Consider the following 24,787-nt stretch of genomic DNA (forward strand, 5'->3'; position numbering starts at 1 on the left):
TAGCACTTCATCACAATTTTCAGATTCACGAATTTCAAGCAAAACTTCATAAAGTTAATCTAGTGAACTCAATTCACTAGCAATTGGTTCATCATAATTGGATCTTTTAAAAAGATTAGCAAGTGGATAAGGATCCATATCAATAGAATTTTAGCAAGCGAAGATGCAAGCAAATAGAAGACACATGGCACACAAGCAAAGATAGCAAATGAACAAAAAGGCAAACGAAAAGAAGGCAAATATTTTTGTGCTTTTCGCAAAAACCTTTTAGAAGTGGGGGAGATGAAAACGAGAGGCAAATGGAAAATAATGTAAATTGCAAGGAGATGAGATTTGTGATTAGGAACCTGATAGATGTTGATGATGTCTCCTTGGCAATGGCGCCAGATATTCTTCCTGATTGCTTGTATCTCCGTTGGTATTTCCACGAAGAGGAGAGGATGATCAACACAACAACGGTAAGTATTTCCCTCAGTTATGAAACCAAGGTTATCAATCCGGTAGGAGAACCAAGCAACACTATGTAAACCGTACCTGGACACAAATAACAAATACTTGCAACCCAACGTGTAAGAGGGCTTGTCAATCCCTCCTTGGTAAAAAAATAGATAAAATTGTATGAGATTGGATAAATAAATCTAGCGAAAACACACAAAAAAGTGCAGCATGGTATTTTTGGGGTTTTGGAATAATAGATCTGAAAACAATATGATAAAAGATAGACCCCAGGGGCGCATATTTCACTAGTGGCCTCTCTCGAGAAAATAGCATACGGTGGGTAAACAATTACTGTTGGGCAATTGATAGAAGAGCAAATAATTATGATGATATGCAAGGCAATGATCATGTATATAGGCATCATGTCCAAGATGAGTAGACCAACTCCTGCCTGCATCTACTACTATTACTCCACACATCGACCGCTATCCAGCATGCATCTAGTATATTTAGTTCATGGAGAAACGGAGTAATGCAATGAGAACGATGACATGATGTAGACAAGATCTATTCATGTAGGCATAGACCCTTTCTTTTTCTCCTTAATAGCAACAATACATGTGTGCCTCGCTACCCCTTCTGTCACTGGGTGAGGACACCGCAAGATCGAACCCATCACAAAGCACCTCTTCCAATTGCAAGAAAAATCAATCTAGTTGGCCAAACCAAACCAAAGTTTGGGAGAAGAAATACGAGGATATAACAATCATGCATATAAGAGATCAAAGAAGGCTCAAATAATATTCATAGATAGAACTGATCATAAACTCACAATTCATCGGATCCCAACAAACACACCGCAAAAATTCATTACATCAAATAGATCTCCAAGAACATTGATGAGAACATTGTATTGAAAATAAAAAAGAGAGAAGAAGCCATCTAGCTACTACCTACGGACCCATAGGTCTGTGGTAAACTACTCACACATCATCGGAGGAGCACCAATAAGGATGGTGAACCTCTCCGTGATCGTCTTCCCCTCCAGCAAGGTGCCGAAATAGGGCTCTAGATTGGATCTCGTCGTTGTGGAACTTGCGTCGGTTGGAATTGTGTTTCGCCGACTCCCCTAGGGTTTCTGAAATATTTGGGTATTTATAGAGCTGAGAGGCTATGGAAAGGACCTCCATGGGCCCCACCACCCATCAGGGCGCCAGGGGCCTCTAGCGCGCCCAGGTGGGTGGTGGGCCCTACGGGCCTCCCCTCGTGCACTTCCTTGGCTCCCAAGTTGTCTTCTGGGCAGAAAAAAATCTCCAAAAAGTTTTGGTGCGTTTGGACTCCATTTGATATGGATATTCTGCAAAGTAAAAAACAAGCAAAAAACAGCAACTGGCACTGGACACTATGTCAATAGGTTAGTCCCAAAAATGATATAAAGTTGCTATAAAATGAATGTAAAACATCCAAGAGTGATAATATAACAACATGGAACAATAAAAAATTATAGGTACGTTGGAGACATATTAGCAAGCATCAACCTCTCGGCGGTCCCGAATGTGACATCGTGGAAGTTGGATCCCTCTGGCCTTTTCTCAACAAAATCTCTCTATGATAGGCTGGCGGCTGGAGTGGGTCATGATGAATTGAAAGACCTGCGTAAAGCTAAATTGCCACCAAAGATTAAGGTCTTCATATGGCAACTCATCAGGGGTCGGTTGCATCGGGAGACCAAGTGCAAAAACCAAACGGTCCTAGAGATGGGCAATTCCCGCTTTGTGGAGTTGCGGAGGGCCTGAATCACATTCTCTTCTATTGTGTGTCCTCCCAATTCATGTGTAGTTGCTTTCATGAGTTTGGGATAATGATTGGTGTGGCACCCCGGCTTAGAGCGACCGGTTTGCCTTGCATTGCCAGCCCAGAGATCAAGTCTTCTGGCAACACACAACATATTGGTATAGAAATACAACCGCTTTATTTATACTAGCGGAACATAGAGTTTAACATTACATCGCGAGGCCAAGCGGCACACTCGGTGCTGCTGAACATATGCACATTATTTAGTAGACATGAGCAGGGGCCTCGACATCACGATAAGACTACGCGGCAACAGAACAACGACGTAGAAGGACTCCATCTCACAGGGACACTGGTGTGGACACAGTCTAGACTGCGATGTGATATGCAACTCCAACTCCGGTATGATTTCTCCTGAAACTGACATGACACGCCAGGTCAGTACATTGAATGTACTTGCAAGCTCACACAAACAAAGCAACAATGGAAAACAACAACAATGATATTTAAGCAGGTTTAATGCAAGAATTTAACACGTTACTCATGAAGTGACTGTTCTCATAACAAGGCCTTTATGACCCGCTTACCATCTCGGCTACCTCGTAACTACAAACCTCATCATATCAAGGTGATCACTCGTGGATCACAAACGAAACCATTTCAATGGTCTCAACAACTTCACCAACATAAATAGTGCCACAAGTATTCACTTAGTGTGCAAGTTAATATTTTTGTTGATCCACGGTGTGACCTACTACGAACTTGTGTCCATGACCGAGGATGCGGCTATCGATAGATTATACACACTTTGCAGAGGTTAGCACACTGTACCCACACCACGTAACCCATGGCCTCGGACTTCCATTCGGGTGGACCAATGGCGTTCCGACAGAACCAGTCTATTGCCATAACACTCTCCCGGCCACTTCGACCAACTCCCCTTTGGGCTAACTCATGGGTGGCCCCGATGCCACTCCGGACATCCAACGGCCACCGTCGTGGCAAAACAATCGTCCCAAACGGGGACATGGTACCAAAATAACTACGGGCACACAAGGTTATACCTGCCTACCAGGCCAGGGTATCGCCGACACATAACCTTCCCTAGTTGGAGGCACCGGCGAGAGGCATAACAACAAACAGAAAGGGCCCCCCTCATAAAGGCAAATGTGATTGCACTTTGGGAAGCTCGATTTGGTGGCACCATGACTCGATCAACAACATGTTCAAGTTGGTTTATTATCAGGTTTCAACTTGCAAATAATTTTACAGAGTCATAGTATGCCATGAAAATGCAATGACACTTATGCATTACTTTCAACATAATCTCGATATTAACTAAATCAAGCATAATGTCATATTACTCTACTGCATAAACTTAACCATCCAACTACCATGCTACTGATAACAGAATAATCACAGCAAGAACATGCAACTAGCATCAAATGAATTTATATGAATTTTCTATATGCATTAAATGATCATATTCAAGTGAAAACCATAGTTACTGAAATGACATTCTTGCAAATATTTGTGATGGCTTGCCTTAGTGCAGAGGAGGGTCACACTCCTCCTGGTTCTCCTCAAGGCAAGTTTCTTCCTCTGAAAATAATTAAAATAGCAAAAAGAAAATGTCACATAACACTGTTTAATTCACCAGAAAATAATCACAGCAAGCAAAAATCTCATATTTTGCATGCTGATAGAAAATTTCAACACAAAACCTCAAAAAGAATCGTGTCATTTCGACTTATAGAATAGAAGTTATAGCTGGTCAAAGTTTCGTCAAGTTTCTGAATTAAATTGATTTTTGAAAAAATCAGAGGGGGGTGACGTCGAAGGCGTATTTCTGAAATGCGCCTCCACTTATACCGCTTCGGTGGGCGCTCACAGAGGGTGTCACGCGGGCCCCACTGGCAGGGTTAGGAGAGAGGGAGAGAAAGAAACAGAGGAGGGGCGGCTCGTCGCCGGCATCTCTCCAGTGAGGAGGGGTCAGCTACCGCCGTGGAAGGGATGGTTGGATGCGCAAGAATATGGTGAACTTACACATACTCGTAGCTCGGCAAGAGGTGGACGGACGAGGTCGGCGTGGTCATCTCCAGCAGCTGCAGCGGGCGGAGCTCGTCGGAGACGAAGACGCCGAAGTCGTGACGTCGTTCCAGTGGCTCCAGAGGCACCAGCTAGGACCAGTGGACCACCAAGAACACGCCTGAGCAGTCGAAGGAAGACGAGGGGCACCGAAGGAAGCAGAACACCGAGGTTGGATCGGTGGCGAGCTCCGAAGCAGAACGGCGACCAGAGGCCCGCCTAGCCTGGCCGTGGCTATCTAGAGGGAGTGTGGGTGCCAGAGGAGTGGGGTGGTGAGGAGAAACGAGCTCGGAGGGGTCCTATATATAGGCGGGTTGAGGAGGGGATTGAGAGAGCCGGCGAGCTCTATGGAAGAGGTGCACGACGACGAGTGATACGTCTCCAACGTATCTATAATTTTTGATTGTTCCATGCTATTATATTATCATTCTTGGATGTTTTATAATCATTTTATAGTCATTTTATATCATTTTTTGGTACTAACCTATTGACATAGTGCCAAGTGCCAGTTGCTGTTTTTTGCATGTTTTTTACATTGCAGGAAATCAATACCAAACAGAGTCCAAACGCAGCGAAACTTTTTGTGGATTTTTTATGGACCAGAAGACATCCAGTGGGCCGGAGAAGTGCCTGGTGGGTTGTGCCCACTCGGGTGCCTCCCGAACCGCCTCTTTGCTCTATAAATACCCCAATACTCCAGAAACCCTAGGGGAGTCGACGAAAATCAATTCCAGCCGCCGCAAGTTCCAGAACCACCAGATCCAATCTAGAAACCATCACGGAGGGGTTCATCATGTCCATTGGTGCCTCTCCGATGATGCGTGAGTAGTTCTTTGTAGACCTACGGGTCCGTAGTTAGTATCTAGATGGATTCCTCTCTCTCGTTTGATTCTCAATACAATGGTCTCTTGGAGATCCATATGATGTAACTCTTTTTGCGGTGTGTTTGTTGGGATCCGATGAACTTTGAGTTTATGATCAGATCTATCTTTCTATCCATGAAAGTTATTTCAGTCTTCTTTGATCTCTTATATGCATGATTGCTTATAGCCTCGTATTTCTTCTCTGATATTTGGGTTTTGTTTGGCCAACTTGATCTATTTATCTTGCAATGGGAAGAGGTGCTTTGTAATGGGTTCGATCTTACGGTTCTTGATCCCAGTGACAGAAGGGGAACCGACACGTATGTATTGTTGCTATTAAGGATAATAAGACGGGGTCTATTTCTATATAAATAGATCTTGTCTACATCATGCCATCGTTCTTATTGTATTACTCCGTTTCTCCATGAACTTAATACACTAATGCATGCTAGATAGCGGTCAATGTGTGGAGTAATAGTAGTAGATGCAGGCAAGAGTCAGTCTACTAATCTTGGACATGATGCCTATATAATGATCATTGCCTGGATACCGTCATGATTATTTGAAGTTCTATCAATTGCCCAACAGTAATTTGTTCACCCACCGTTTGCTATTTTTCTCGAGAGAAGCCACTAGTGAAACCTACGGCCCCCGGGTCTCTTCTTTAATATATTTGCCTTTGCAATCTATTTCCCTTTGCTTTTATTTTCAGATCTGTTAAACCAAAAATACAAAAATACCTTGTTGCACTTTATTTTATTTGGCGTTCGATCTATCAAATTATTACAACTTTCTCACGTCCGTTTGCCAATTTCTGGCGCCATTACCCGAAAGGGATTGACAACCCCTTTAACACGTCGGGTTGCGAGTATTTGTTATTTGTGTGCAGGTGCTATTTACATAGTGTTGCTTGGTTCTCCTACTGGTTCGATAACCTTGGTCTCATCACTGAGGGAAATACCTACCATCGTTGTGCTGCATCATCCCTTCCTCTTTGGGGAAATACCGACGTAGTCTAGCAGACCTCAACGAGGGGCGCCAGTGAGAGAGGGGGAAGGATCCACGGCTCACGCGGCCACTGTGGGAGGATGGGGACCAGCACAGGGCGCGGGTGGAGACGAGCACAGGGTTATGGGCGCACTATGCACTTGCTGCGTCGTGCCCATGCTCGATGTGGTGAACTCCAACATCGGTGAGTGGCAGGGAGAGACCAAGGGCGATGAGTCGAGGCAACAGGGGCTTGGTGGCGAGCTGGTTTGGCCTCGGGCGCGCGCATGAGCGAAACAGAGGCGTTGGCGGCACCCCCAGACCGCGCCGAACAGCTGCCTGGCACCGTGTCCTCCCGTGGTCACCGTGTGAACTCTTGCATCACGTGACCTGAGCTGTGCAAACTGTGTCTGGCGTGTATTTCATGCATAGAGGGGTCTAGGGAAGTAAATGGCATACTGCCAGGCCGACTGAGATGAACGTGGGAGAGGGAGCAAGTTTCTAGACAGAAACTTTGGAGCTTAATAGAGAAGAATCTAGAGAGAGTTAAGAGCTAAATTTTGGTGGTTAAGTGTTACTTAGGAGGGTAATGAAGCCCCCAAAATTTCAGCTCCATTGGATTAAGGAAAAATGCACCTCCTTCACAACATGCATTTTTTGCACAGAACAGAAAAGATTTTCTATAGCAAAAATATTCCAAATAACCATGAAATATTTTTGCAGAGGGAGGTGTGCCAAGGTCCAAAGAATATTCAGGAATTTTCTCACATTTTTGCGGGCTTTGGAGAAGAAGTGACTAAAGTGGTGTTTCAGAGAGAAAATGAATATTTTTATTTAAGAAAAATATTCCCATGGCCATATTTTGATATATCAGAGAGAAAGAGATGAGTTTGAGAGTGAGATGAGTCACTTGGGTGAAAATCAAAGAAATGCCCAAGTGATTAAGTCGAAATGAGTTGGTTCAAAACTCAAGTTCAAATAAAAAATGCAATAAAATCCAGAAAAAGAAAGAGGGCAAAAACCAGGGTGTCACAAACCTCCCCCCTTAGGATGAATCTCGTCCTCGAGATTCGTTTCTCAGGAAACAACTCAGGATATGCTGTCCTCAGAAAGTCTTCTCTTTCCCAGGTAGCTTCACTCTCGGTATGGTGTTCCCATTGCACCTTGTAGAACTTAACCGACTTGCTGCGGGTGACTCTTTCCATCTCATCCAATATTCGAAAAGGTTTCTCTTCATATGTCAGATCCTTAGCAAGCTCTATTTATTCCATATCAGTCTGTTTTTCTGGTGGTGAGATACACCTTCGCAACTGTGATACGTGGAAGACATTATGTATCTCTGACAGTAGCGGGGGAACTTCCAATTGATATGCCACTGTGCCAACCTTGGACATAACTGGAAATGGGCCAATATACCTTGGTGCAATCTTTCCCCGAGTCTGAAATCTCTTAACTCCTTTCATAGGTGTGACTGGAGGTAGACATATTCACCAGGTTCAAAATTGATTCGTCGGTGCTTAGCATCATAGTAGCTCTTCTGTCGAGACTTGGCTAGTTGTAATCTGTCACGAATTTCCCTGACTTGCTTCTCGGCTTCCATCATCAAGTCAGTCCCAAAAATATGACTGTCTCCGGTCTGGGACCAGTTTAAGGGGGTACGACACTTGCGTCCATACAAGGCTTCATATGGTGACATATTGAGGCTGGCTTGATAGCTGTTGTTGTAGGAAAACTCAGCGTAGGGTAAGCTGTCTTCCCACTTGGGTCCTTGAGTGAGAGAACAAGCCCTGAGCATGCCCTTGAGTATTTGATTTATTCGCTCCGTTTGGCCATCTGTCTGAGGGTGATAAGCTGTGCTATATTTCAGTGATGTCCCCAAGGCTTGGTGAAGACGTGACCAGAATGCTGAGGTAAAAAGGGATCCTCGATCTGAGGTGATAGTTATAGGTACGCCATGCAAACTGACGATTCAAGACACATAGAGTTGAGCCAGTTGATTCGCACGGTACGTGGTCCGGATAGGAATGAAATGGGCCACTTGGTGAACATGTCCACCACGACCCATATAGCGTTGTTTCCATGAGGGGTGGTTGGAAGACCGGTAATAAAGTCCATGCAGACATCGTCCCATTTCCATTGTGGAACGGGCAAAGGTTGAAGTAGCCCGGTGGGTTTTTGATGTTCCGCCTTAACCCTATTGCATATATCACAGCAGGCGACGAAGTATGCAATATCCTTCTCCATTCCATCCCACCAAAACATTTGCCTGAGGTCCTCGTCCATTTTGGTACCTCCGGGATGGATCGAGTATGTGGATTCATGTGCTTCCTTTAATATCTTCTCCCTCAACTCTTCTACTTTGGGTACACATATTCGTCCTCGAAATCGTAGGGTACCCTGCTCATCCATCAGGAAATCTTGAGTCTTGCCATCTTTTATCCGGGTGACTTTGTGTTGCAAGAATGTATCTCCTGACTGAGCTTTGCGAATTTCTTCTTCTAGAGTGGGAGTTACTACCATCATATTGGTGCAATTAGTCACAATAATGATTAGATTGAGCTGGGCCATTTCTTCTTGTAGCTCAGGTGGCAAAGATGTCATTAATGCATTGACTATGACTGGCTTGCGACTAAGAGCATCGACCACGTTAGCTTTACCCGGGTGATAATTTATCCCGAGGTCATAATCCTTGACCAACTAAAGCCATCTTCTTTGTCAGAGATTTAAATCAAGTTGCGTAAATATGTACTTGAGACTTTTGTGGTTGGTGAATATTTGGCACCGCTAGCCAATAAGATAATGCCTCCAAATTTTTAAGGCATGCATAACGGCTGCTAGCTCGAAGTCATGGGTAGGATAATTTCCTTCGTGTGGTCGTAGCTGTCTGGATGCATAAGCCACAACCTTGTCATCTTGCATGAGTACGCATCCTAGGCCCTTTCGAGATGCATCGTAGTACACATCAAAGCTTCGATAAATGTCTGGGAGTGTCAACATGGGTGCTGAGGTCAAACGAGTCTTTAATTCGTTAAAGCTCTTCTCACAATCTTCTGACCAGATGAACTTTTGGTATTTCTTGAGCAATTCTGTCATGGGCTTGGCAATCTTGGAGAAGCCTTCAATAAGTCGACGGTAATAACTAGAAAGCCCTAGAAAACTTCTAATTTCAGTCACTGACGTGGGTGCTGGCCATTTTAACACATCGTTAATCTTGCTTGGATCCACAGCTATTCCTTCGACAGAGAGTATGTGCCCCAAAAATCCAACTTGCTTAAGCCAGAATTCACACTTACAGAATTTTGCATATAACTGGTGGTCACGAAGCCTTTGCAATACTGCTCAGAGATGTTGTTTATGCTCTTCTTCTCCCTTTGAGTATATGAGAATATGGTCGATAAAGACCGCCACAAATTTGTCCAAGAAGTCCATGAACACTTTGTTCATCATATGCATGAAGAAGGCAGGAGCATTGGTCAGCCCGAATGACATAACTATGTATCCATATAGACCGTAACGAGTGGTGAATGCGGTCTTAGGAATATCTTCTTTCCCGATCTTGAGTTGATGATACCCGGTCCTTAAATCAATCTTGGAAAATATTTGACCTCCATGCAGTTGACCAAACAAATCATCAATTCTAGGGAGCGGGTACTTGTCACTACAAAAAAAAGACACATCCGTGACATTTTGGGCCAAACGAATTTTTTTCCTGTCATGCTTATGACACTTCTATGACGATAATTGTGACAAACCCGGTATCATCATAGATGTGGTGGGCTCCTACTTCTATGACAAAAAATAATGACAGAAAATGGGCTTTTCGTCCTGGGCGGGCCGGAGACGCAGCTGCATGACATTCTTTGGGCCGTCCATGACAGAAAAAACTATGGTAGAAGCGAGGGCGAGGAAAATATCGGGGAGTTCCCGGTTATGGTGGGTGGTCGGGGCCGAGCGATGCGCATTTCTCTCGTACACGTACGCGCGTGGGTGCGAGGCGTTGGGCTCTAACTGAACCCGAGCGAGGCGTTCACCTACTGAACCCAAGCGATTGCACTGCAGGCTACGCGTTACTGAACCCGAGCGATCGATAGATCTGGCTGTTAACTGAACTCGATCGAGCGATTCCTTCGCTACTACTGCTAACTGAAGCCGATCGAACCTGCTGCCTCTTGATGAACAGTGAGCATTGTTGGGGGGTTGGATGAACAGTTCCTAGTGGTGGTCAGATGAACAGGACCCCGTGGTAGTATAGGCCGTTGCCGCTGGATGAACAGGACCCCGATTGAGCTGGTTGGGGGTGGATGAACAGGACCCCGTGGAGGGCTGGTTGAATAGTAGCCGGTGGTGGGCTGGATGAACAGTAGCCCATGGAGGGGTGGTTGAACAGGAAACCGTGGAGAGGGCTGGTTGAACAGTAGCCGATGGAGGAGCGGTGGAGGCTAGATGAACAGTACCTGGTGGAGGCAGGAGGGAGACGCCGTGGATGAACAGTCGCAGGTGGAGGCTGGAGGAGGTCGACAGTGGATGAACAGTAGCCCGTGGAGGCTGGAGCGAGGCAGTAGACGGTGGATGAACAGTAGCCCGTGGAGTCCCGTTTTGCGGTACGCCACACCCCTCCCGATGAACAGGACCCCCGTTTCGACCGTAGCACTCCAACACAAGTCCGTTTCCTCCATTTTGCGGTACGCCACACCCCTCCCAATAAACAGGACCCCGTTTCGACCGTAGGAGGTCGAAGAGAGGTCCGTTTCCTCTGTTTTGCGGTACGCCACACCCCTCCCAGTGAACATGATCCCGTTTCGACCGTAGGCGGTCGAACGCAAGGTCGTTTCCTCCGTTCTGCGGTACGCCAGGCCTCGTTTTGATCGGCTGTTCCGTCCAAGCCGGTTGGCTCCCGATGAACACGACGCATTTTGCCTCCCAATGAACACGATGACACAGTTTCTCCGTTCCGACCCAGCTGTTTGGCTGCCGATGAACAGGATGCCGTCGCTGGCTCTCCATGTACACGAGCCCTAGCCGTACGTATGCGCGAGTAGGCGTTCGAGACCCCGCCTGTATGTACGTACGTGGCCATATTTACTTTCTTGCACCCTGGCTGTATCTACGTGTACATGCTACATCTGCGCCTCTACTACGACACGTGCCATTCCTTACTCGGCCACGGTTCATCGCTGTAGCCTGCAGACAGACCAATCGACCAGTATGTACGTACACATTCGTGACCAGAATGACAACACTATGTACGCTTCGACCAGGTGGGTCCTGACTGTCAGGGAGGATAAGGAGGCACTTCCTCGCATGCGAAGATGTAGCTGGTGGGTCCCAGCAGTCAGGGGAGAATCATTTTTTTGCCCGTAATATGGATGCACTTCCTTGCATGCGAAGATGTAGCTGGTGGGTCCCAGCAGTAAGGGGGAACATTTTTGTCGCGAAATATAGTGGCCCGTCCAGTGGGTCCCTGCTGTCAGGTGGAGGAATCATTATTTTGCACGTAAAAAGGTTGCACTTCCTTGCTGCGGCCGTGGACCCAGCTGTTAGCCTATCCAAGTACAGTACTCTTCGGATGGAAGTCGTTCCTTGACCATATTGACCACGCCGCGCCGAGAGCACCAAGGCGCTGGACGACGGCGAGGCCTACAAGGGGATGATGCGGAGCCAGGGAAGATGCGATAGTGGATGCCCACGCGGAGAGGAGTACGAGGGTTGACTGGTTCAGCTGCGGTGTGAGGCTGCCGTCGCCGCAGAATAAGAGGGGGTGTGGGTGAGTAGAGGGATGGCCTGGCCAGCGGTGGGAGTAGTAGGGGGCGGTGAGGCCTCCACGGCAGCACAGCTGACCACGGGAGGCATGAGCAGGCGGCACGACCGGCGCTGGTTTGGGCGGCTCAACCAAGAAGACCAGAGGTTGAAGAAGCACTACGGCCGTTGGATGGACATCGTACGGTCACTGGAGCTAGAATCGTTCATATTGACTAAGTTGACACAGCCCTCCATCCGCGTCAACTTAGTAGGCCCACAAGTCAGCCTCCCGCTATGGTGGTCCCAACTAGCAGGTGGGGTATTCATTTTTTGTGTGTTGACCACGCCGCGCCGAGCGCATCCAAGGTGGTGGACGACGGCGAGGCCCCGGACAGCAACGAGCCGGAGATGGGAAGACGTGGGAGTGGAGTCACAGACAAAGAGGTGTACGAGGGTTAACTAGTTCTGGTGTGGCATGGTTCGGCAGTCGGTGGAGAAGAACGGGAGGTGTGGAGGGGTGGAGGGATGGCCTGGCCAGCGGTGGGGCAGCGCTTCACAGCGAAGCGTGCTAAGCAGAGCTGCTAGCAGTAGGAGGCAGGAGCAGGTGGTCCCGGCGGCGCTGGAGGAAGAAGACGAGAGATTGAAGATGGATGCCGGTCGTTGGATGTAAATCCAACGGTTATCGATGCCAGAATCATTTGACTAAGTTGACAACGACTTGTGTTGGCTTCGACCTATTGGCCCACATTTCAGCCTCCAAAAATGTGGCACATATTCAACCCATTTTTTCAGAATTTACAGTCCATTTGATCTTTTTTTAGAATTACAGTCCATTTGCTGGGCTAGGTGAACAAATAATGTAGCGTCCATGCGGCCCATTTTTCAAAAACTACAGCCCATTTTTACTTTCTCGAAATACACGAAAATTTGCTGGGCTGGCTGAACAAATACTGTAGCGTCCATGCTGCCCATTTATTTTTTTCCTAAAAAATTACAGCCCATTGCACTTTCTTGAAATACACGATTTTGCTGGGCTGGTTCTAATTATAATGTTGGGTTGGGCGCATCAATGTTATCAAAAAAACAAACAGGGGCTGAGCATTTTGTTATAAATATATTTAAATAATAAGTGATTTATTATTACATTGGTCCTTAAATCTTACCAAGCTTTTGTACACAATCACCAGGATTTCGTTGCCTTAATGTAAAAAAATCTAGGATTTTAATGTTAAAAAATTATTTTTATAAGTTAATAAGACGTGGGATATTGTTTTCTTATATATGTAAGTATATGTAAAATATATGATGACAATAACAATAATATATAATAACATATAAAATAATATATATATATATAATATAGTTAGAAGGGAAACATAAGTTGGACCTGGCGTTCCTATTCTTATATAGAAAAATAGAACAGACCTCTGCGTTTACTTCAAAAAATACATAAGTTGGACTGCCGATATTTCAGGAAAAATAAAACCTAGGATGGAAGGTCCATAGGCTGGTCGATACATGATGACCCTAAAAAAATACAAACCGGCATGTCGTGGGCTGCGCATGTTAAAAAAGAAAGCCTAGACGGGGCAGCCCACAACCCAGCTGATACTTGCTGGCCTACTAATAATAAATGATACTTGCCAGCTCCCCGGCTTTGTTGTAAATTTATCTCATAGTAACTACGTTGAAGCACCTAAAAAAATGTAACTATGTTGACAAACCCGTGGGCCCCAACGTAAGTATAGCATTAGGAGGAAGTATTTTTTCAATGAGGCACTTGCTTGCGTACGGCCATAGACCTGGTGGGTCCTGACTGTCCGCCTCTCCAGTATAGTCCTCTCTAGATTCCTCTCGTTTGTTCAGCATGTTCACAACGGCAGACTGCGGTGCCGCGGCGAGCGCACAAAGGTAGAGGACGAGAACGAACCACCAGAGCCGGCGAAGGCATACTAGATGCAGTGCCTTATTTCTACCGAAACTACTGAACTGGCCCAGTGGCCAAGTGACACTACCCGACTGTTGTTCCGCCTGGGTTCGATTCCACCTGATGCAGTGAAAATATCTCCAATTTTTTGCCTCTGCCATTATTGACATGTGGGTCCCCATTGTCATCTACGCACACCACGTCCAACACTTGCCAAAACTTCGTCCCTCATTTTCTCTGTTTTTCACACACTCAACATTGTGTGGGCATTTTGAAAATAGCATATCTTTTTTACTGTGCATCATATGAAGATGTGCTATGCATGAATGTTGATCAGCATGATGTTAACTGGCTGGTAGTTCCATTTTTGACCATGAATAAAACTTCCAACATGATGTTATCCCTGTTTGAAAAGGGCGTGTTAATATAAATGCTCTGCCTCTGAAACTTGCAGTTTCTTATCTGAAACTGAAACTTGCAGTTTCATCTCTAAGAATCACATTGTCTGCACTTTTATATGAAACTACATTTTTAAGTGCTAAAAATAGATCTTTAGAGTTCATAAAATACTTCATATGCTCAATATTGCAAATCTCAAATTCAAAATACATTCATATCTGAAAGTACTCTCAAAATAGACCACACAAAAGACAATTCACAACCTGCAAATCCTGACAACCCTAAGCTCCTCCTGGCAATTCACAACCTGCCCAACTATTGGGTTGGGGGGGGGGCAGTCCTCTCCTATTCCTTGGTGGCAGACAGCCGCCCCGTGAGACGATGTGAACGGCGAGGGAGAGGATGGCGGGGAAGCGTCATCGGGCCAACTGCTTTTCTCCTCTTGCAGTTGGGCTCGGTCGACTAAGGCTCCACCGGCTCGCTCTGGCACGGAACCCTCACAAACGACACCCTGTAGATGCTCAATCCTTCAATCTCTGGTGGATGCTCCATCTGGGATCGATACTCCCACCAGCGCTCCCTCACGATCTGATTCGGGTAATCTGTTTGCTCCATGGCCCAGAGGAGCAGCTCTATGTACTCCCTCGCGACTCCCTTCGGGAGTATTGCCGCCTTTTCGCTCTGTTGCAGATATTTTTTTTGACTATACACAGTAGGGCAAAACCCCACTGCAATTTTTTGTTTTTATTAATCTAAAAAAAGGAAAGTCCTAGAAAGGAACCAAAGTACAAAAGGCTTGAGATAAGCCAAGGAGGAAGACAAAAGAAAGAGAAAAGAAAAAACACTACTAACTAAGAAACTAGGATTACAAGACAAGATTATCCAGCCAAAAACAGTATGCTCCAGCATAGCTCTTTTTAATTCTGAATCTGAGAAGAGAGAGCTCCTCCATGAAGATGGCTTTCCACCTTTGAATGCTGGGTTGAATTGCTTGGAAAATCATGTTGTTCCTGGAGATCCAAATAGCCCAAGAGGCAAGGATAACTATCTCCATGAAGAAAGGTACATGAAGTTTCTGCTTGAGATCAAGAAAAGCTTCCATGATTGAAACATTTGCCTGTCTTGAAGGGCAGATCAGATCCCAACACTGTGCAGCAAAAGGGCAAGTCTAGAAAAGGTGCTGAAGAGTCTCTTCCTGGGGACAATTGTTGACAGCACAATTATAGCTGCCCAGCTGAAAAGATTTCCTTCTCAGAAGATTTCTAGTATTGAGCCTGTCATGAAGTAGTCTCCAAAAGAACACCTTATGTTTTGGTTGACAAGAACTGCTCCAGATCCAATTGAACTGCTGTGGTACAACTTTAACTCCCATCAGTACTTTATATGCCTTAGCCACAGAGAATTGCTCAGTTCCCCATATGTAACTCCAGGTATCCGTGTAATCCAAAGTATCAGAGGCCCTTAAAGCAATGCATATGTCCTCCATAGCCTCAAATTCCTGGAAAGCTTGCACAGTCAGTGGCAGATGAAATAGGTCCTCTAAGTATTCAGTTTGGAGAATGGTGTGAACAGTAGCATCCTTGTTTTTCACAAACGAGAATAGGTGGGGGAACATGTCTTGCAAGCAATGTGAGTGCCAAAGATCAGTCCAAAAATAAGCACTCTTTCCATCACCTATGTTGCATCTGGCCAAGGACTTATAGTTATCAATCAGCTTAAGGTTTGCCTTCCACCAAAAAGATCCCATCCAGCTATTACCAGGTAGAGAATCATTGCTGTAGTAGGATTCCCAAATCAAATTGACCCAGGGAATATTGTGTCTGTTGTAGAACTTATGTAGGTTCTTGAGAAGCAATGCTTTATTCTGAACAAAAATATCAATCACTCATAAGCCACCTTGATTTTTAGGTCTACACACAGTACTCCATGCCACCATGGCAGGTCTATGGTCTTCCAAATCAGGGCCTCTCCAAAGACAATGTCTCAAGTATTTTATGGCTTGGGTTTTGATGGTGACAGGCACATCAAGGCATCCCATGAGATAGATCAACAATGAGTTGAGGACAGATTTCACTAGCAACAATCTCCCAGCCAAAGTCATAAAGGTGGACAATCCCACAATCTTCTTCTGCAGTCTTGTGACAAGAGGAAAACATTGCTCAATAGTAGGCTTATGAAGGCCTAGGGGTACTCCAAAATACTTGATTGGAAAAGATTCCTTCTTGCAATGAAAAGTATTTATTAAAATCTCCATCTTCTCTTCTGGCACATTTATTGGAATCATACTTGATTTATTGTAATTAACTTTAAGGCCTGTGGCATCAGCAAAAGTATTGAGAAGGGCTTTGAGGCAATGTAATTGCTTTGCATCTGCTTGCAGAATAACCAAGGTGTCATCAGCATACTGGACAATTGGAAAATCAGGGCATGACTCCACTTGCAAGGGAGAAGTTACCAAACCCAGGTGCATTGCCTTGTTGAGAATTGTCTGAAGTAGATCAACAGCAAGCACAAAGAGAAGAGGGGACAGAGGGTCCCCCTACCTTACACCTCTAAGGCAATTTTTTTTCCAGGAACACCATTTAGTAATAAGCAGAGGATGCAGAAGTAAACAGTAATTTGATCCATGTAAGCCATCTGTCTCCAAAGCCCTTTGCTTTTAAAATATCCAACATAGCCTGATGTTCAATGGTGTCAAAAGCCTTTTCAAAATCCAATTTCAGAACAATGATTTCCTCCTTTGACTTATGACATTGGTGGAAATATTCATAAGCCCACCCCAAACAGTCATGAATAGATCTTTCTTTAAGGAAACCATATTGGTTGATGTGGACCAATTTCAGAATCACCTTTTGCAGTCTATTTGCCAGCAGCTTAGTAACAATTTTCAAACAACTGTTCAATAAAGAGAGAGGCCTGAAATCATTTGCTGTCAATGGAGTACTCCCCTTTGGAATGAGAGTTATGAATGAAGTGTTCAAACTCTCAAGGGAGATGTGCCCTGCATGAAAATCATAAATGAATTTGAGCACATCTTCTTTAATAATATCCCAACAAGACTTGAGGAATTCATTGTTAAAACCATCAGGGCCAGGAGACTTGTCATTTGGGAGATCATGAACAACAGCTTCAATTTCTTCTTCAGTAAAAGGCAGTTCCAGATTAGCAAAAATATCTGAATGTTGTCTCTGCCCATACAAAGAAACCAGATCAAAGTGCATTGTGGTTTTTTGGGATGTGCCCATTCTTTTTTTGTAAGCATCCAAGAGAATTGCAGCTTTGCCAGTATGATCTGAGATCTCCACTTGGTCCTCATTGTGAAGAACAGAAATATGGTTGCAGATATTTCGCCATGGATGTCGCCGTCGCTGCTAGTTGGTCCTTGTTGTCAAACCAAGATTGTATCTCCAACATCCTAGCTAGCTTCACAGGGTCGCCGTCTGCGATCCTCACGTATCGGTTGTACTCCTCCATCGATCTACTTCTCCACAGCACCTTTACTCGCCGGCGGTGGTTTTTGAATGGAAGAGGAGAGGAGCGGCGCTGGTTTGATTAGAATGGGAGAGGAGCGACACTGGTTTTTGATTGGAACAAGAGAGGAGGGGCGGTGGTTTTGAAATGGAAGAGGAGAGGAGTGGTGCTGGATTTAGATTGGAACAAGAGAGGAGCGCCGGTGGTTTAAGAGGAGAGGAGCAGCGCTGGTCTTGGAAGTACTTTTTTTGTTTTGCGTATTTTGGGTCAAAGTTTGACCATGTACTGTATTTGACAAGCAAAATGTGAATGCGTGTCACCAAAAATTGTATCGTTTGGTTCGTATCTGAATGTACTTCCAAATTATATTATTTTTGCAACTGTAACATATATTTTATTTGTGAAAATCATGGTCAATTATGACCCAGAATAAAAGGGAGACTAGTTAATGTGGGGTCGCTTTCTTAATTGAAGGGTAAATTGATTTTTATTTTGATCCAGTCATAGCGCGCCGGCCCTCTCGTCCAATCCTAAATCGCTCCACACGCTCCTCTCCCTCTTCTCCATTGCAAAACCACCTCCTCTCCTCTCCATCATCTCCATTCCAAAATCACCATCTCGCCTCTCCCTCTTCTCCATTACAAAACCACCCCCTCTCCTCTCCATCTTCTCCATTGCAAAACCACCGTCTCACCTCTCCCTCTTCTCCATTCCAAGACCACTGTCTCGCCTCTCCCTCTTCTCCATTGCAAAACCACCCCCTCGAGGCGAAAGTCAGGCGGAGGTGGTGCGCTTACAGGTCAAAGGTTGAGCATCTAGAGGATAATGAATCGAAAGAGTACGGTGTGCCGTTCGTGAGGGTGCAAAGCCAGCCGGAGCCACAGGAGTATTCGTTCTCCCACCACAAGAGGAGGCCGGATGGCGCGACGTCACTTCCCCGCCGTTCTCCATGGTTCCCTCGATGCTCGCCTCGTTTCAATGGTGGCGGTAGGGTTTAAAGTAAGCTTCGCACTAACCTAATCTTCCATCTGCTCATGCTTACAATCAGTGTGACGGCTAATGAAAATCATGCTTACAATCAGTCTCCGAGTACTACACCAATCACCCTAAAATAGCTCTGGACAAAAAACAAAGTTGTGACATTGTGTACAAATAAAGAAAAAAATATATTGGTGCTTCTTTCAGAAAAGAGTACTCCCTAGAAAACTGCCGATATAAGCTACTAGTATTTGGTTAGAGGATTTGCTGCCGAGAAAGATCCGTGCATAGAGAGCGCCACACATCCCACTGGTGGTGGTGGATTCCAATGCTTGCATGGAGCATGGTTGGTGTCGGCAATTTTTTACTTGGCACACCTCGCACTTTGCATATATGCCGGTTCCATCCGTACATTTGTGCAGTTCCACCAAAATGCAGTTGAATAACCCTGTTTGCACAGATAATGAAAAAGCATCATTACATTATAGTGGCACTAGTTGATGAAACATACATTAATAAATAGAAGAAAATATTGCGATAGTATCATAGTATGCCATGCCGCGAGGGCGAGATGGGCCCTGCGACGCCTCATACAGTAGGCCTCATACTGGAAATAGACCCAATTCTCCCCGGTACACCTTCTGCCAGTGATGAACATCAGTGTACAGCGGTAGTACAAGGAGGGGCCTTGATACATTCCAATCTCTATTTTTGTGCAGATCAACTAAAATTAAGCACCCCAGTTTGCAGAAACGCTTAAACATTAACAACGGGACTTGTTGATGAAACATACATTAACAAAGTGAAGCACTTTCTTTATCTACATCGGAAATGAAATGATAGAGAGGACACTCGCTCTATTTTAACTGTATTATTACTTCATTTTATCAGTGACACTAGGGTCGAGCAGGTGGCAAACGAGGTGTACCGTGCGTCGCAAGGATGAAGGCCGGGGGTGCTTAGACTGGGATGCTGAAGCTGGCTCTTTCAGTCCCTATCTTCCCCCTGATGTTTCTGTGGTAGCATTTGGGTTGTAATCCAAACTTGGTCGAGCTGGTGCTGCGTCCCCCTACCTGCCTAGCTTATGTGGCGAACTTGTCTCCTGCTAGTACTCAGTCCGTTCTAGTAGTAGTTGCATAACTGCCCGTTTACACTGAGATGTTGTCGGATAATGCTTCTCTATGGTTGGGTTTCTTTAATGAAATCGGGGGGAACCCCCTCTTTCGATATATAAAAAAACAGTGGCACTAGCGGTGCCAAAACATTGCCTCAAATTAATAGTGCCACTAGATTAAGGTGCAAAATAATAACATTACTGTTGTATCATGGCAGTGCCAAAACAGTAGCACAAGAGCAGGATCAACATGCAGGATCTTTGGCAAATGGTCAGACCAAAAAGGAACATACCTCATGATGGGAACCATATCTGTAGTCAACGCCATCGTAGAAGGGATGACACCAGTCTCCAACATGGATGATTCAATTCATGGGACCTTTTTGTGCAGTTCACCTAAAATGAAGCAATGTCCCATGAGCTAGCAACTTCTTCATTAGTTGCAATAAAATTGAGCAACATCAAGGTTTGTTGTGAAGCTCGTGGAATGTTCAACTATAATTTGGATATCATTTGTGCAGTTCAACTAAGATCAAGCGTGAAATGTATATCTCTGTTTGCACAAAAAGGTGGAAAGAAGGGTGACTAACAAGTGATGAAACATACATCAAATGAAAAGAAGCATGTTCCTTATCTGAATGGCAATCCTACAAGGGCAGTAGCAATTTCTAAAGCAGCAACATTGCTAGATATTAGTGTGGGCATTAGGATTAACTATGACAACCGTTAAATATGACATTAGTTTAATGGTGCCATTGCTTCATTTTACCAGCAACATTACATTAACAGCTGCTACAGAGTTGGTATTTGGGCACGGGAGAGTAGGTGGACCAGGATAGTTGCATTTCTAACAAAAAGAAGCAACTTATCTTAATGGGAAATTTAGCAGGACATGAAAAACAGTGCCATTGATTCATATTACTGGAGGCATTACATTGAAAACAACACTGGTTTAACGTATCCTTACTTTTAACAGTGCGACTGCTACATTTTACCAATGGCATTACATAAGAGGGGATCGGGGCAACAAACATCAGAACGGGATATCTGGGTTGGTCCCATTTTTGTTCGGTATAGCAACCTTATACGGTGTGAGTCTAGCAAATCTAGTGCTGGACATACTCTGTTGACTTGTCCCCCAGTCCCCACTTTCTTTCCTTTTTCAACCAATAGATCTGTTTATATTGAGTTTGTACTGCGTGTCCCTTTATTTCACTATTGGACCAAGAGAACAGTTCTATAGACAGTCTCTGCTACTTTCGCCCCCATTATTTCCTCTTTCGACCAAGTCCTAGATTTAGGTAACAAATCTTCCCCCACCCCCACCCCTTTCTTCCCTGTTTGAACCAAGTAGTACTAGATTTGAGTGCATGAACTAGTTTTACCTCTTAACAGTAAAAATTTAGGTGGCTTTCAAACAGCCGATCAATCCTATCTACTAGGGGGCCTGAGAAATAGTAAAAGATACAAATGCAACAACGTCAGGAGCTAGGGAAGTAGAGCAAGGCCGGTTTCAAAGGAAGTTATACCCGAGGGTCGCCGGATGTTGCTAGGTGGGCGGCGGGAGGCCGGATCTGCCCACACTACGGCAGCGAGGAAGAAGGGGTCGGAGGCCCTCCCTAGCCGGCGGTGCGTGGGTGAGAACGACAAGGCACGCTGATTGGGACACGCCGTCAGTGGGTAAGAGCCATCGCCGAGGACGACCGCGTGAACATTGCACCTTCTCACCTTCCCCGGCGGGGAGGATCCGGCTGGAACTATGGCCAGCGGTGAGCAGAGAGAGAGTGTGGCCACCACTGTCGTGTTTAGATCTGGAGAGGACGAGACAGTGTGAAGAGAGCAACACTAGCAAGCAAGCGCGGAGGCTCCTGCCTATATAGTGGAGTAGTTTTCTTTTATCTACCAGAGCTGGCTTGACCTCGTCAATGACTATCGAGAAGTCTTCATGCACGTGCCCCGGAGGCGCAGCTGTCGTCATTTTGACCTGATGCACTGGAGTAACAAACAACACGAAAAAATACCACATGACAAGAAACCATAACCTCACTGCCCCAAGGAGACAACATGAATCCCGACGGACAAACTAGACGAGGATCAAAGCTCAAATTAAAGATAAACTCGTAGAAAAGGGGTCCATCGATAGATGTCCTAATTAACATAGCCGGCAGCCGAGTAGTCTTCATGCCTGTGCCCCCAATGACCAGCGCCTTGGAGGAACTCAGTTGTCGCTGTTTAACCCTCGTAGTGATCCGAAGCACATGACACCTAATATTGCGAGATGACAAGAAACCTTTTTTTAGATTTCTCATCAGAACTACAGCCCTGTACAACACATCTTGCACGATATGTAGACGATAGCCAATCGAGCCATCTGCTGGAGTCATGTCACATGCATGGACGAACTGATCTTCCGTGTCATGCAGGGATCGTCCAAGCACCGACGTTTGTACAACACTGCTCCAGTACTATCGCTCGTCTCTCTCTTCTATGAACTCACCCGATTTGCGGGGCCGGGGAGTGTGCCTATGGTCGATTCTCAATTGCGGTCCCACATGTGTGTGCAAACGCAATATGACGCGTGTTCCATTCATAGAGCGGCGTGCCAGACCGACCGACCATCTGGGGTGCGACGCGAACGCGACGGGCGTGCTGTATACTCCGTACATGTGTACCGCCGTTTTCTTGAGGCTTTGCTCCATGGCACAATCCATGGATACAAAATTATATTTAAAAGTCGAGGGCAGGGCTTTTCCCGCGCGGTAGGCGGGGCAATTCCGCCTAGTCGGTTCGACAGAGACGCGAGAAAATGAGGGAGTAGGCTGCTGCAAACGTAGGGCTATGTGATTTGACAGCGAGTTACTGCTGGACAGGTGGGGCCCTTTGATTTGACTTGCCATTATCATTTTAATTGCGGCGTACGACCGCGTGAGTCTCCCAATTCCTGACCACCTCCATGGTATATAGGTGCCTCTCCCTATGCTCCACCATGTAGAGCATGGTTAATAGTATAGCCAGCTGCTGGCTATATAAACATGCCATGTCATCAAAAGTTACTATTATTTATTAGTCATACAATAGGGTTGGCTATAAGGTTACAACTTTTTCTCACTTTCTCTCTATCTCTCTCCTTGTATTAAATGCTTTTGTCTAGGAGCATGTGTAGAGGCTGGCTCTTGCATGAGAGCCCACTCCTCCACTTTTTCCTTGCCTCTCTCCTCCACATATGCAAAAATGCCATGTAAGCGGGCTTATAGCCCACTATTGTACTTGCTCGTACAGGTGCTAAGCCTGCCACATAGGCATAAAGTCTGATGTGGCAAGTTAATTAAGAAGAGAGAGACTAGTTTGGTGACCCCAGGAAGAAACGGTGCTAAGCGCGTGTACCGAGGTGAAAAGACAATTTTGAGTCTATAGCTAATTAAATGAAGCAAGCTTAGCAACAAAAAAACCAAGCACCTATGCATTGGGGACTTGAGTTGCTAAGCCATTTAATGCCCTTAGCACCTCATCTAAGCACCATTTCATTGGAAGAGGCCACTCCTTGGCAAATGCAATAAATACTATGAAGAAAGAGATAGAGAGAAGTAAAAAAAAACTCTTATAGCCAACCTTATAACTAACCTTGTTGTATGAGTGACTAAGTGATGACTATGTACTATGACATGCCAACATCAGATAGCCTAACGCACCTGGAGAGAGGAAGTAGTTTCATGCATGCGAAGTAGGCAATAAAAATGCTCATTTATAGCCGTCTGGAATCTCCAAGTGCGCGACCGCGCAAGCGAGGCGATGGTCGTGGTAGGCACGACCATGATAGGGGCTGCTGACAACCCTTGGATCTGAGATCGAACGGTCGCATGCTAAGTTTCTAAAACTTTGCAAAATAACCCTGTAGGATAGGATATTCACTCATAGGTCTAGAATACGCCATGCAACCGTTCGATCTCAGATACAAGGGCTCTCGGAAGCCCGTATCATGGGAGCATGGAAAGCTTCGTATCACCTGTAATTTTCAAGACGCTTGATGTGCGAACACGCAGATGCATGAAGCCATTTAATTGGGCGTCTAGTAGACATGACATCTAATTGGGCCCCCATAGTACTATGCATGAATCCATTTATCCACCAGGCAAGCCACTACCCTGCCGTTCCCACGCTCCACTGATGACCCACAAGTATAGGGGATCTATCGTAGTCCTTTTGATAAGCAAGAGTGTCGAACCCAACGAGGAGCAGAAGGAAATGATAAGCAGTTTTCAGTAAGGTATTCTCTGCAAGCACTGAAATTACCGATAACAGATAGTTTTGTGATAAGGTAATTTGTAACGAGTAACAAGAAACAACAGTAAACAAGGTGCAACAAGGTGGCCCAATCCTTTTTGTAGGAAAGGACAAGCCTGGACAAACTCTTATATAAAGGAAAACGCTCCTGAGGACACATGGGAATTGTCGTCAAGCTAGTTTTCATCATGCTCATATGATTTGCGTTCGTTACTTTGATAATTTGATATGTGGGTGGACCAGTGCTTGGGTACTGCCCTTCCTTGGACAAGCATCCCACTTATGATTAACCCCTCTCGCAAGCATCCGCAACTACGAAAGAAGAATTAAGGTAAACCTAACCATAGCATGAAACATGTGGATCCAAATCAGCCCCTTACGAAGCAACGCATAAACTAGGGTTTAAGATTCTGTCACTCTAGCAACCCATGATCTACTTATTACTTCCCATTGCCTTCCTCTAGGCCCAAATAATGGTGAAATGTCATGTAGTCGATGTTCACATAATACCACTAGAGGAAAGACAACATACATCTCATCAAAATATCGAACGAATACCAAATTCACATGACTACATATAACCAGACTTCTCCCATGTCCTCAGGAACAAACGTAACTACTCACAAATCATATTCATGTTCATAATCAGAGGGGTATTAATATGCATAAAGGATCTGAACATATGATCTTCCACTGAATAAACCAACT

The sequence above is a fragment of the Aegilops tauschii genome, chromosome 4, assembly GCF_002575655.3.
Source record: "Aegilops tauschii subsp. strangulata cultivar AL8/78 chromosome 4, Aet v6.0, whole genome shotgun sequence".
In the NCBI taxonomy this organism is placed as follows: Eukaryota; Viridiplantae; Streptophyta; class Magnoliopsida; order Poales; family Poaceae; genus Aegilops; species Aegilops tauschii.